Source organism: Arachis stenosperma, chromosome 6 (genome assembly GCF_014773155.1).
Source record: "Arachis stenosperma cultivar V10309 chromosome 6, arast.V10309.gnm1.PFL2, whole genome shotgun sequence".
Taxonomy (NCBI): domain Eukaryota; kingdom Viridiplantae; phylum Streptophyta; class Magnoliopsida; order Fabales; family Fabaceae; genus Arachis; species Arachis stenosperma.
In genome coordinates, this window is record NC_080382.1 from 36,289,439 (window position 1) to 36,302,534 (window position 13,096).

Sequence of the window (13,096 nt, forward strand, 5' to 3'; positions counted from 1 at the left end):
TTCATGGACGCTTACTCGGGATACAATCAAATCCCGATGTATCAACCCGACCAGGAGAAAACCTCATTCTTAACCCCAAGAGAAAACTACTGCTACATAGTCATGCCCTTTGGACTCAAGAACGCAGGGGCTACATACCAAAGACTGATGAACAAAGTTTTTGCCAATCACATCGGGAAGCTGATGGAGGTTTATGTTGACGACATGCTGGTAAAGACACAAAGAGAGGAAACGTTGTTATCCGACCTCACTGAAGTGTTCAACACTATAAGAAAGCATGGGATGAGACTTAACCGCTCAAAGTGCACTTTTGTGGTAGAAGCTGGCAAATGTTTGGGCTTCATGCTCACAAAAAGGGGGGATTAAAGCAAACCCGGATAAATGCCAAGAAATACTTAGCATGAAGAGCCCGACCTGTGTCAAAGAGGTCCAGCAGCTCAACGGAAGACTAGCATCTCTATCTAGATTCCTAGCTGGATCGGCCTTAAGATCTCTCCCTTTCTACGCAACATTAAGGAAAGGAAAGAGGTTTGAATGGACCCCAGAATGTGAACAAGCCTTTCAAAACTTCAAAACATTCTTTGGGTGACCACCTATCATAAACCGACCCAGGGAAGGTGAAAAAATAATACTATACCTCGCTGTAGGAAGTCGGGCGATAGCGTCAACACTAGTCAGAGAAGACGAAAATGGGCAATAACCTATCTACTTCATCAATAAGGCTCTGCAAGGGGCTGAATTGAACTATCAAAAGATAAAAAAGTTCGCCTATGCCCTTATACTTACTTCTCGACGACTCCGACCATATTTTCAGGCCCGTACCATCAAAATACGAACCAACCAACCTATAAAAAGTATTCAACAGAAAATAGACTTGGCAGGAAGAATCCTACAATGGGCAGTCGAGTTGTCCGAGTTTGACCTCAAGTATGAAGCTCGGACAGCCATCAAGTCCCAATACCTGGCAGACTTCGTTGCAGAATACACTGACACTCCAGACACCCCCAGTAGCTGGAACCTCTACATTGGCGGTTCATCAAATAAAGCCGGAAGCGGAGCCGGAGTAATCTTAGAAAGTAATCAGGGAACTCAACTCAAACTCTCCTTAAAGTTCGAGTTTCCTGCCTCAAATAACCAAGCCGAGTATAAAGCCCTACTCGCAGGTTTGAAGCTGGCTAGGGAGGTCGGCGCTCAAAAGCTTACCATTTTTAGCGACTCAGAAGTAGTCACCTCACAAATAGAAGGGAGCTACCTGGCTAAGGATCTCACCAAGACTAAATACCTAGACAAGACTAGAGAACAGCTCGGAAAATTTATGGGATATGAGAGTCAACATATACCCTAGGAACAAAATGCTCGAGCTAATGCACTTTCGAAACTAGCCAGCACTAAATCCAGGGGCAACAATAGAAGCCCCATCCAAGAAACACAACAAAATCCATCAACCTCGGAAGAAAAAAAGGTCTTAAGCATATCAGACCAAGACCAAGGGTGGATAACTCCCATAATAAGCTATCTCAAGTCTTAAACACTCCCCGTAGATAAAAAGGAGGAAAAAGGCTAGTACAAGAAGCACAGTACTATACCATAGTGCACGACGTCCTATATAGGAGAGGAATCTCTACATCCCTCCTAAAATGCGTCCTGACCTCCGCTATGAGGGAAGTTCTAGAAGAAGTCCATGATGGCATGTGCCGCAACCACCTCGGGGCACGAGCTCTGTCCAAAAAGGTACTTCGAGCTGGTTTTTACTGGCCGACCTTGCAAAGGGAAGCAACAGAGTTCGTCAAAACATGCCCCCCATGCCAGAAGCATGCCAACTTTTATATTGCACCACCCGAGGAACTCATCTATGTCACTTCACCCTGGCCATTTGCAAGGTGGGGGCTCGACCTCCTCGGACAATTCTCCCAGGGATCAAGGCAAGTTAAGTTCCTCATTGTAGGAATAAAGTATTTCACAAAATAGATTGAGGTAGAACCGTTAGCCACAGCCACAGCCCAAAGAAGTCGGAAGTTCCTATATAGAAACATTGGCCCTTAATTCACCGACACGGGCTTTAGAAACCTGGTAGCCGATTTGAAAATCAAACAACAGTTCACCTCTGTAGAACACCCACAAGCCAATGGACTGGCAGAAGTGATGATTAGATTTTTGATGGTATAGAATTTCACAAATGAATTCTCGTCGAAGTATAGTCTCTAAACTAATCAATAATCCTTTCATACAAAAAGTTGTTTGTCACTAGTACAAACCCCTAAAATTTATAAACCGAAGTATTCAAACCTCGGGTCGTTCTCCCTAGGAATTACAATAAAGTGTCTTGTTATTGGTTATGAGTTATTTTTGGGGTTTTGATAAGAGGCATGAAAGTAAATGGCAATGAAAATAAACTAACAACTATAAAAGGCTCTTGGCAAGGTATGGAAATTAGAAGTCCTATCCTAGTTATCCTTCTCATTTGTAATGAGAATTGTTCATTGCTACCACTTAGTTAACCCTTACTAAATGAAGGAAAGTCAAGTGGATGAATTGACTTGAGCCACAAGTCCTAGCCAACTCCCAAGGAAAGACTAGCTTTAGTGCACTCCAAACCAATTAGCAATCTCTCCAATTACCAATCAACAAAGGAATTAGATAACTCAAGTGTCACTAATTACTCTACCTAGGCCAAGAAGAACAAAATCTATACTATATCTAGAAGAGGCATTTTAACAAACACATAAAAGGCAATAAAAGTAAGCAACATAAATTGCAAGAATTAAAGAGAGATCTAACTACAAAGGCAAGAGATCAACAATAGAAAAGCAAAGAAGAACAATTATTATGAATTACCTCTTATTGAATTGAAAGAAAATGGAAGGAACAATAGTAGATCTACAACAAAACATAAGAACAAAATAAAGGAAATTACAACAAAAGAATAGAAGAAGAATGAATGTAAGAACAAGGAATTAAGAGGATAGAAGTAGAAGAAGATGAATTAAAATCTAGATCTAAGAACTAAACCTAATCTTAATCCTAATCCTAGAGAGAAGTGAGAGCTTCTCTCTCTAGAAACTAATTCTAACTACTAAACTAAGCTAAACTAAACTAATGGTAACTAACTTCCCCATCCCTCTTCAATCCTTGGCTTAAATAGCATCAGAAATGAGTTGGATTGGGCCCACAAGGCTTTTGAATTCGCTAGCCATGAGTTGCATTTTAAAAAGTGACATGCACCATCGGCGCGTCCGTGTACCGTGCACGTGTGCGCCCCTATGCGTGATGCAAATATGGCAAATCTTATATCGTTTCGAAGCCCCGGATGTTAGCTTTCCAACCCAACTAGAACCGCATCATTTGGACCTCTGTAGCTCAAGTTATGGCCGATTAAGTGCGAAGAGGTCGGCTTGACAGCTTATGCGATTCCTTCATTTCTTCATGAGTTCTCCATTTTTACATGCTTTTCCTTTATTCCCTTTATCTGATCTTTGCCTCCTAAATCTAAAATCACTTAACACACATATCAAGGCATCTAATGGGATCAAATGTGAATTAAATTTAGCTATTTTAAGACCTAAAAAGCATGTTTTCACTCTTAAGCACAATTAGAGGAGAATATACAAAACCATGCTATTTCATTGAATAAATGTGGGTAAAAGGTGATAAAATCTCCTAAAATCAATACAAGATAAACCCTACAAATGGGGTTTATCAACCTCTCCACACTTAAACCAAGCATGTCCTCATGCTAAAACCAAGAATGAAGTAAGGGTATGGCATTTATTCAATGGGAACTAACTAAATGCAATCTACCTATATGCAACTATCTAAATGAATGCAATTGCTTGGTCAAAATAAATCAATTCCCAAGAAGCATATATGCACAAGGGCTAAGGACTAGCAAGTCTAATCCACAATTGAATTGAGTTATTAAATATTTTTATAGACTTGCATGAAAGAAGATGATCATAGGTGGAGACATGTAATTGAGCATCAAACCCTCACCGGTAGTGTTTGCACTCTATTCGCTCAAGTGTTTAGGGTTGATTCTCTCAATTCTCTCCTAATCATGCTTTCTAAGATTTGTTCTTCTTCTAACAATCAACAAATATTTCATGCATGTGCACATATATCATGAGGTCTTTTCATAGGTTGTAATGGGGTTAGGGTCAAGGTAGGATGCATATTTGGTTAAGTGAGCTTGGAATTTGAATCTTTGATAAGCTTAGACTTCCCACCTAACCTATGACATCCTATTCAATTAAGTTCTAAACTAACTACCCATTTTTCACTTTTTTTTTCACATACTCATGCATTTTCTTTTTTTGATTCGTAACACTTATGCATTGATTCCCTTTTATTGAGCTTCACTTTGGGGCGTTTTGTCCCCTTTTTTATTTCTTTCTCTTTTTTTCTTTCTTTTTCTATTTTTTTTCTTTTCCATATTATTTTTCTTTTCTTTTTCTTTTGTTTTTCTCATTTTTTTTCTATATACAAGAACCTTAATGCATAAGGTTTTACATTTGATCAATACATGAGTATGTACCCAATTCCCAATATTTTCAATAACAATACAAAACTACTCTTTTATTCACCCAATGTCCCAAGATTCCCACACTTGAATGATACTCACACACACACTAGCCTAAGCTAATCAAAGATCCAAATTAAGGACTTTTATTGTTTTCCGCTTTAAGGCTTGTAATGTGCTAAAATTAAGAACAATTGGGTTAAGCGTAGGTTCAAATTGGCTAACAAAGGAAGATAAAAGGTAAGGCTATTTGGGTAAGTGAGCTAATAAAATGATGGCCTCAATCATATAAATGCATGTATACACAAAATAATAGACATAAAGAATCAAACAATTCAAAGATTACAATCATAGAAAGAGAATAATGCGCACAAGAAGGAAAATAAGTGGTTATAAGATGTAACCACACCATTAGGCTCAAATCTCACTTGCTTGTGTTCTTAGCTCAAAAACATGATCCACAATATATATAATTCAAGCAAGTTCTATGAAAAGTTTTCACTCAAATCAATTGGTGCCCTATAGATAGAAATCTTGAAAAATTTCATTATTTTGACTAAGCTTATTGTGTTTACATATGCAAAAATAGAAAAATTAAAGTAACAATCCTAAAATCCTAAAATAAAATACAAAAGTGTTGGGATTAGAAATTTGTCACCCAAAATCGCCGACCGGTCGGACGTCCTCCCCACACTTAAAAGTTTGCACTGTCCTCGGTGCATTCAAAGATGAGCAAGGGGGTACGGCGAATCTCCAGATTGCTGCGTGTTCTTTCTTCCGCTTCCATGTTTGCTTGTGGTGCATTGTTCATGAAAAACAAAAATATAGCAACATAAGATGGGAAGATACAAAAGCAAGGAAGAATACATTGTTGGAATGAGGTAAATCATTAGAATGGAGTGAGTGAATTAATGTGACACTTATGACAATAAGGTGTGTGAATTCTAAATTGCGCGGTTTAGAACACACATTAGCATAAAAGCTATGTCACAAAAGAAGCATGCACTTTACTCATTCTAGTATGCTTGAGATGCTCTAAGTGAACTTGTAAAGTAAAATAAATATTAAAGAAGCATGAAAGCATTCAAGTCAAACATATGGATGGATATAATCATGAAATACAATGCATTAAGGTAAATGCTCAACATCATCCATCAAGAGAGCCTAATCGAGGAAAAGGATTCAAATTACATGGTGGCCAAATCAAGCAATTCAAGAAGAGTTACAAACTCGAAGGCAATTCTCATCACTTGGTATTTTTCAAAAGGCAAGCATGAAAAACTCAAAACCAAGAAGCAAATATAACCTCAATCATAGAATCCAACAAAGATTGTAAACATAATGATGTTAAGAAAACATCCCTTTTTGTTATCCAGCAGCAATTAATGGTAAACAAGAATAACAATCTAACACTTACAATGAAAAAGAGAAAATGAAAGGAAAACTAACTAAGACTAACAAATTAACTAACTAACTAACTAATTAACTAACTAAAATAAATGGTTATCAATGGTGTTTGGAAGTGTTGGATGAGGGGTAGAAGAAGGGAAGAAGAAAGGAGAAGGAAAGAAATGGAAAGAAGAGAGGAAAAGAATTGTTTGAAATGAGGGCATCCGCGTGTATACGTACATGACGCGCGCGCGCCGATGGTTTATTTCGAGAGTGGCGCGTACGCGTCGTGTGCGCGTGCGCGTGAGTGGGGTTATGCCTTAGGCCCAATTTCCGCACAGTGCAGGCCTAACTCTCGGGTTTTTGGTTGGAAGGTGGAACTTCTTAATCCACGCGTACGCGTGGTTGGCACACACACGTGGATGGTCGAAAACGCTTGATGCACGCGTACGCGCGCAGTGCGTGTACGCGTGGATGGTGCTCTGTTTTCAAAAATTTTCTATGTTTTTGCACCAATCCAAGCATTCCAAGCCTCCAAACAGCTACCAAAACACCTTAAAACCTTATTTAACATACTAAACTACCAAATATACTCAACTAACTAAACAAACACGAAATTAAACTAATTTTACCAATATTTACAAAAAGAGAAAATGAAAAGAAGTTACCATGGTGGGTTGTCTCCCACCTAGCACTTTTATTTATTGTCCTTAAGTTGGACTTATGGGGAGCTTCTCTCAAGGTGGCTTGTGCTTGTACTCATCTTGGAACTTCCACCAATGCTTGGACTTCCAATAAGCTCCATCATTCAAGATTAATATCTCCAAGCTTTGATGGAGTTCTTCACAAACCATGGGCTACCAATGTTGATCCTCATGTGTTCCCGGATCCCATATTTTGTCTTCACACCCATCTCCAAGTTGATTATCATTAACCCATGTACTCTAGTTATACACCAACCTTTGCTATCAAGCTTTGGACATGTGACCATAATGAACCTAGAATGATGCTTCCAACCACTAACCATCTCCTTTTTACTCTTAAAGCCACTAATTTTTCTAAGTTGACCATCCGTCTCAAGCAAACCATATTCAAGGGGAATAACAAAGCTTGAGTATAAGGAATTTACCCACTTGAATGAGAGAGTGGATGGTGGTGGCTTGGGGAGAGGTATTTCCAATGTGCTAGTAAACTCCACTCCCTTGTTTTCTTCCTTGATTGCCTCCACCTTTTCACAAACTTCTTCACTTTCAATCCTTTGTTCATCATTTTCATCCCACTCTTCTCCATCACTCAAATCATAAATGGGAGGACGAGAGAAATCTACCTCCATATCACTTTCAAATTTATTAGGAGAAGGTTCTTCAAATTCAAAGAATTCTTCACCAAGAAGATTGGATGCATGATCTTCATCACCAAGGGAACTCAATTCTTGCTTCACTCTCTCCAAGTCTTCATATAAAATATGCCTCGGAGGTTGTGCACATTCCTCCTCAACATCAAATTTACTCTTCTTGGAGGGATTTTCTTTGATTTTAGCTTCCCATGGAAGTTTCGCATCTCCTAAGTCTTCAACCACTTCTTCCTTTTCTTCAATAATCATAGGCTTCTCCAATTATTCTAATACAAAGTGGCATTCCTCATTTTCCACCGGAGTTTCCAATCTCTCCTTCATGCTATGCTCTTTAATCGATTCTCCACATGTGACCATGGGAGTGCTTTGAGTGCTCAAGCATTGGGAGGCTAAAAGGCTTACTACCTTGGCCAAGGTAGCCATAAATTCTAGTGTCTCCCTTTGCATTTCTCCTTGCCCTTGAAGTATAAGGCTAAGGATTTCATCCATTGAGGATTGGAGTGGATAAGAGGGTTTATTGTCTTGGAGAAATGGTTCATTATAGGAATGTGGTTCTTCTTGGTAAGGTGGTGGTGTGTATTGAGGTAGTTCTTGGGAGTAGTAATCTTGGAATTGTAGTTCCATGTATGGCTCATATGGTTCAAAATGAGGTTGGTATGGTGGGTAAGGATCATGGTCATATGGAGGTGTTTGTTGAAAATAGGCTTGTGAGTGTGGTTGAGGCTCATGTTGAGGATATGACTCATAGGCATATGGTGGTGGTTCTTGAAAATCACAAGGAGATTCACCATAGCCATTTGATTGGTATGCATCATAGAATGGCTCTTCTTCATAGTGCCTTGGTGGGGGTTGTTGCCATGAGGATTGATCATATGCATATGGCTCCTCCCATCTTTGGTTGTCCCATCCTTGATACACATCTTCATTGTAGCTCCCATCACCTACAACATAGTTGTAATCACACTCATAGCCAAAATGAGAATTCATGGTGAAAAGAGAAAACAAGAATCAAAAGCTAATAGAAAATAAGAGAAACAAAATTCTACAAATAGCAAACAAAGCAAAAAAAAAAAAACAAGATATTCACACTATTCACATATGTATAATAACCAATAACATAACACCATTGCAATTCCCCGGCAACGGCGCCATTTTGATGATTGGATTTTTGATGGTATAGAATTTCACAAATGAATTCTCATCGAAGTATAGTCTCTAAACCAATCAATAATCCTTTCATACAAAAAGTTGTTTATCACTAGTACAAACCCCTAAAATTTATAAACCGAAGTATTCAAACCTCGGGTCGTTCTCCCTAGGAATTACAATAAAGTGTCTTGTTATTGGTTATGAGTTATTTTTGGGGTTTTGATAAGAGGTATGAAAGTAAATGGCAATGAAAATAAACTAACAACTATAAAAGGCTCTTGGCAAGGTATGAAAATTAGAAGTCCTATCCTAGTTATCCTTCTCAATTGTGATGAGAATTGTTCATTGCTACCACTTAGTTAACCCTTACTAAATGAAGGAAAGTCAAGTGGATGAATTGACTTGAGCCACAAGTCCTAGCCAACTCCCAAGGAAAGACTAGCTTTAGTGCACTCCAAACCAATTAGCAATCTCTCCAATTACCAATCAACAAAGGAATTAGATAACTCAAGTGTCACTAATTACTCTACCTAGGCCAAGAAGAACAAAATCTATACTATATCTAGAAGAGGCATTTTAACAAACACATAAAAGGCAATAAAAGTAAGCAACATAAATTGCAAGAATTAAATAGAGATCTAACTACAAAGGCAAGTGATCAACAATAGAAAAGCAAAGAAGAGCAATTATTATGAATTACCTCTTATTGAATTGAAAGAAAATGGAAGGAACAATAGTAGATCTACAACAAAACATAAGAACAAAATAAAGGAAATTACAACAAAAGAATGGAAGAAGAATGAATGTAACAACAAGGAATTAAGAGGATAGAAGTAGAAGAAGATGAATTAAAATCTAGATCTAAGAACTAAACCTAATCTTAATCCTAATCCTAGAGAGAAGTGAGAGCTTCTCTCTCTAGAAACTAATTCTAACTACTAAACTAAGCTAAACTAAACTAATGGTAACTAACTTCCCCATCCCTCTTCAATCCGTGGCTTAAATAGCATCAGAAATGAGTTGGATTGGGCCCACAAGGCTTTTGAATTCGCTGGCCACGAGTTGCATTTTAAAAAGTGACATGCACCATCGGCGCGTCCGCGTACCGTGCACGTGTGCGCCCCTATGCGCGATGCAAATATGGCAAATCTTATATCGTTTCGAAGCCCCGGATGTTAGCTTTCCAACCCAACTAGAACCGCATCATTTGGATCTCTGTAGCTCAAGTTATGGCCGATTAAGTGCGAAGAGGTCGGCTTGACAACTTTTGCGATTCCTTCATTTCTTCATGAGTTCTCCATTTTTACATGCTTTTCCTTTATTCCCTTTATCCGATCTTTGCCTCCTAACTCTGAAATCACTTAACAAACATATCAAGGCATCTAATGGGATAAAAGGTGATTTAAATTTAGCTATTTTAAGGCCTAAAAAGCATGTTTTCACTCTTAAGCACAATTAGAGGAGAATATACAAAACCATGCTATTTCATTGAATAAATGTGGGTAAAAGGTGATAAAATCCCCTAAAATCAATACAAGATAAACCCTACAAATGGGGTTTATCAAGAAGCCACCAACAAAGTCATATTGGCCGGGCTAAAACGGAGACTACAGGACGCTAAGGGAACTTAGGCCGAAGGGCTCTCTCAAGTCCTGTGGGCATATCGGACGACGCCACATTCCACTACCAGAGAGTTGCCCTTCCGACTTGCCTATGGAATGGAGGCAATGATCCCCATAGATATGGAAGAAAGATCCCCCAGAGTGATTCTCTACAATGAAGATACCAACTACCAAGCTCAAAGGGAAGAGCTCAACCAACTTTCAGAAGTCCGAGAAAGAGTTCGGATTAGAAAGGAAGCGCTAAAACGTCGAATGGCTTTAAGGTATAATCAGAAGGTAGTCTAGCGAAGCTTCAGCACCAACGATCTCATCTTAATCCGAAATGATATCGGAGCAGGTCGGTCAGGAGAAGGGAAGCTAGCAGCCAACTGGAAAGGGCCATACCGAGTTACAGAAGTACTAAGAAAAGGCTACTATAAGCTAGTATGCCTGTAACCTAAGAAGGTACTACAGCTAGGAAATAGTAAAGTTCTTAGATCAAGGCACATTCTTTTTCCTAAAAAGGTTTTTTAATGAGGCGCCAAGCCAAGATATAAAAAACTGCTCGACCTAGAAGGGTAAGTGGTGGACGAAATTGTGATCTATTGTCTTTGTACTTGTATGAAATTTAATAATTGGCTCTATTTGAATTCACAACTCCGTTCAACTAACCAGCAAGTGTACTGGGTCGTCCAAGTAATAAACCTTACGTGAGTAAGGGTCGATCCCACAGAGATTGTTGGTATGAAGCAAGCTATGGTCACCTTGAAAATCTCAGTTAGGCAGATTAAATTTGTTTATGGTTTCGAAAATTAATAATAAAATAGAAACAATAAAAGGGATAGAATACTTATGCAGATTCATTGGTGGGAATTTCAGATAAGCGAATGGAGATACTGTATGGCTCAAGAACGCCTACTTTCCTATTGCTTCAACTCAATCCTTCTTACTCCTTTCCATAGCAAGCTGTGTATAGGGGTTCACCGTTCGACGATGGCTACTTTGTATCCTCTCTGGAAAATGGTCCTCTGCGCTGTCACTCGTATGGCTAATCGTCTGGAGGCATCACACTGGCCGAAGGCTACATCCCATCCTCGCAGTGAAAACTACGCTCACGCGCTCTGTCACAGCATGGCTAATCACTGGTTGGTTCCCGCTCCTGCTGGAATAGAATCCCTTGATTCTTTTGCGCCTGTCACTAACGCCCAGCACTTGCGAGTCTGAAGCACGTCACAGTCATTCATTACCGGAATCCTACTCGGAATACCACAGACAAGGTTAGACTTTCCGGATTCCCAGGATCCTACTCGGAATACCACAGACAAGGTTAGACTTTCCGGATCCTCATGAATGCCGCCATCTATCTAGCTTATACCACGAAGATTCTGTTGGGGAATCTAAGAGATACACATTCAAGCTTGGTTGCATGTAGAACGAAGGTGGTTGTCAATCACGCGCGTTCATAGGTGAGAATGATGATGAGCGTCACATAATCATCACATTCATCATGTTCTTGGGTGCGAATGAATATCTTGGAATAAGAATAAGAGAGAATTGAATAAAAAGTAATAGTAATTTTATTGAAACTTGAGGTACAGCAGAGCTCCACACCCTTAATCTATAGTGTGCAGAAACTCCACCGTTGAAAATACATAAGTGAAAGGTTCAGGCATGGCCGAATGGCCAGCCCCCTGAGTGATCAAGAGACCGAATAATCAAAGGCTAAACAGTCAAGAGATTAAACTGTCAAAAGATGTCTAATACAATAGTTAAATGTTCTATTTATAATAAACTTGCTCCTAGGGTTTACATGAGTAAGTAATTGATGCATAAATCCACTTCCGGGGCCCACTTGGTGTATGCTTGGGCTGAGCTTGATCAATCCACGAGCTGAGGCTTCTCTTGGAGTTGAACTCCGAGTTATGACGTGTTTTGGGCGTTCAACTCCGAATCATGACGTTTTTCTGGCGTTTAACTCCAGACAGCAGCATGTACTTGGCGTTCAACGCCAAGTTACGTCGTCAATTTCCGAACAAAGTATGGACTATTATATATTGCTGGAAAGATCTGGATGTCTACTTTCCAACGCCATTGAGAGCGCTCCATTTGGAGTTCTGTAGCACCAGAAAATCCATTTCGAGTGCAGGGAGGTCAGATTCCAACAGCATCAGCAGTCCTTTTGTCAGCCTTTTTCAGAGTTTTGCTCAAGTCCCTCGATTTCAGCCAGAAATTACCTGAAATCACAGAAAAACACACAAACTCATAGTAAAGTTGAGAAATGTGAACATAAAAACTAATGAAAACATCCCTAAAAGTAGCTTGAACTTACTAAAAACTACCTAAAAACAATGCCAAAAAGCGTATAAATTATCCGCTCATCACAACACCAAACTTAAATTGTTGCTTGTCCCCAAGCAACTGAAAATCAAATAGGATTAAAAGAAGAGAATATACTATAAATTCCAGAATATCAATGAATATTAATTATAATTAGATGAGCGGGACTCGTAGCTTTTTGCTTCTGAACAGTTTTGGCATCTCACTTTTTCCTTTGAAGTTCAGAATGATTGGCTTCTCTAGGAACTTAGAATTTCGGATGGTGTTATTGATTCTCCTAGTTAAGTATGTTGATTCTTGAACACAGCTTCTTATGAGTCTTGGCCGTGGCCCTAAGCACTTTGTTTTCCAGTATTACCACCGGATACATAAATGCCACAGACACATGACTGGGTGAACCTTTTCAGATTGTGACTCAGCTTTGCTAGAGTCCCCAGTTAGAGGTGTCCAGAGCTCTTAAGCACACTCTTTTTGCTTTGGATCACGACTTTAACCATTCAGTCTCAAGCTTTTCACTTGGACCTTCATGACACAAGCACATGGTTAGGGACAGCTTAATTTAGCCGCTTAGGCCTGGATTTTATTTCCTTGGGCCCTCCTATCCATTGATGCTCAAAGCCTTGGATCCTTTTTACCCTTGCCTTTTGGTTTTAAGGGCTATTGGCTTTTTCTGCTTGCTTTTTCTTTTTCTTTCTATTTTTTTTCGCCATTTTTTTTCGCAAGCTTTCTTTTTCACTGCTTTTTCTTGCT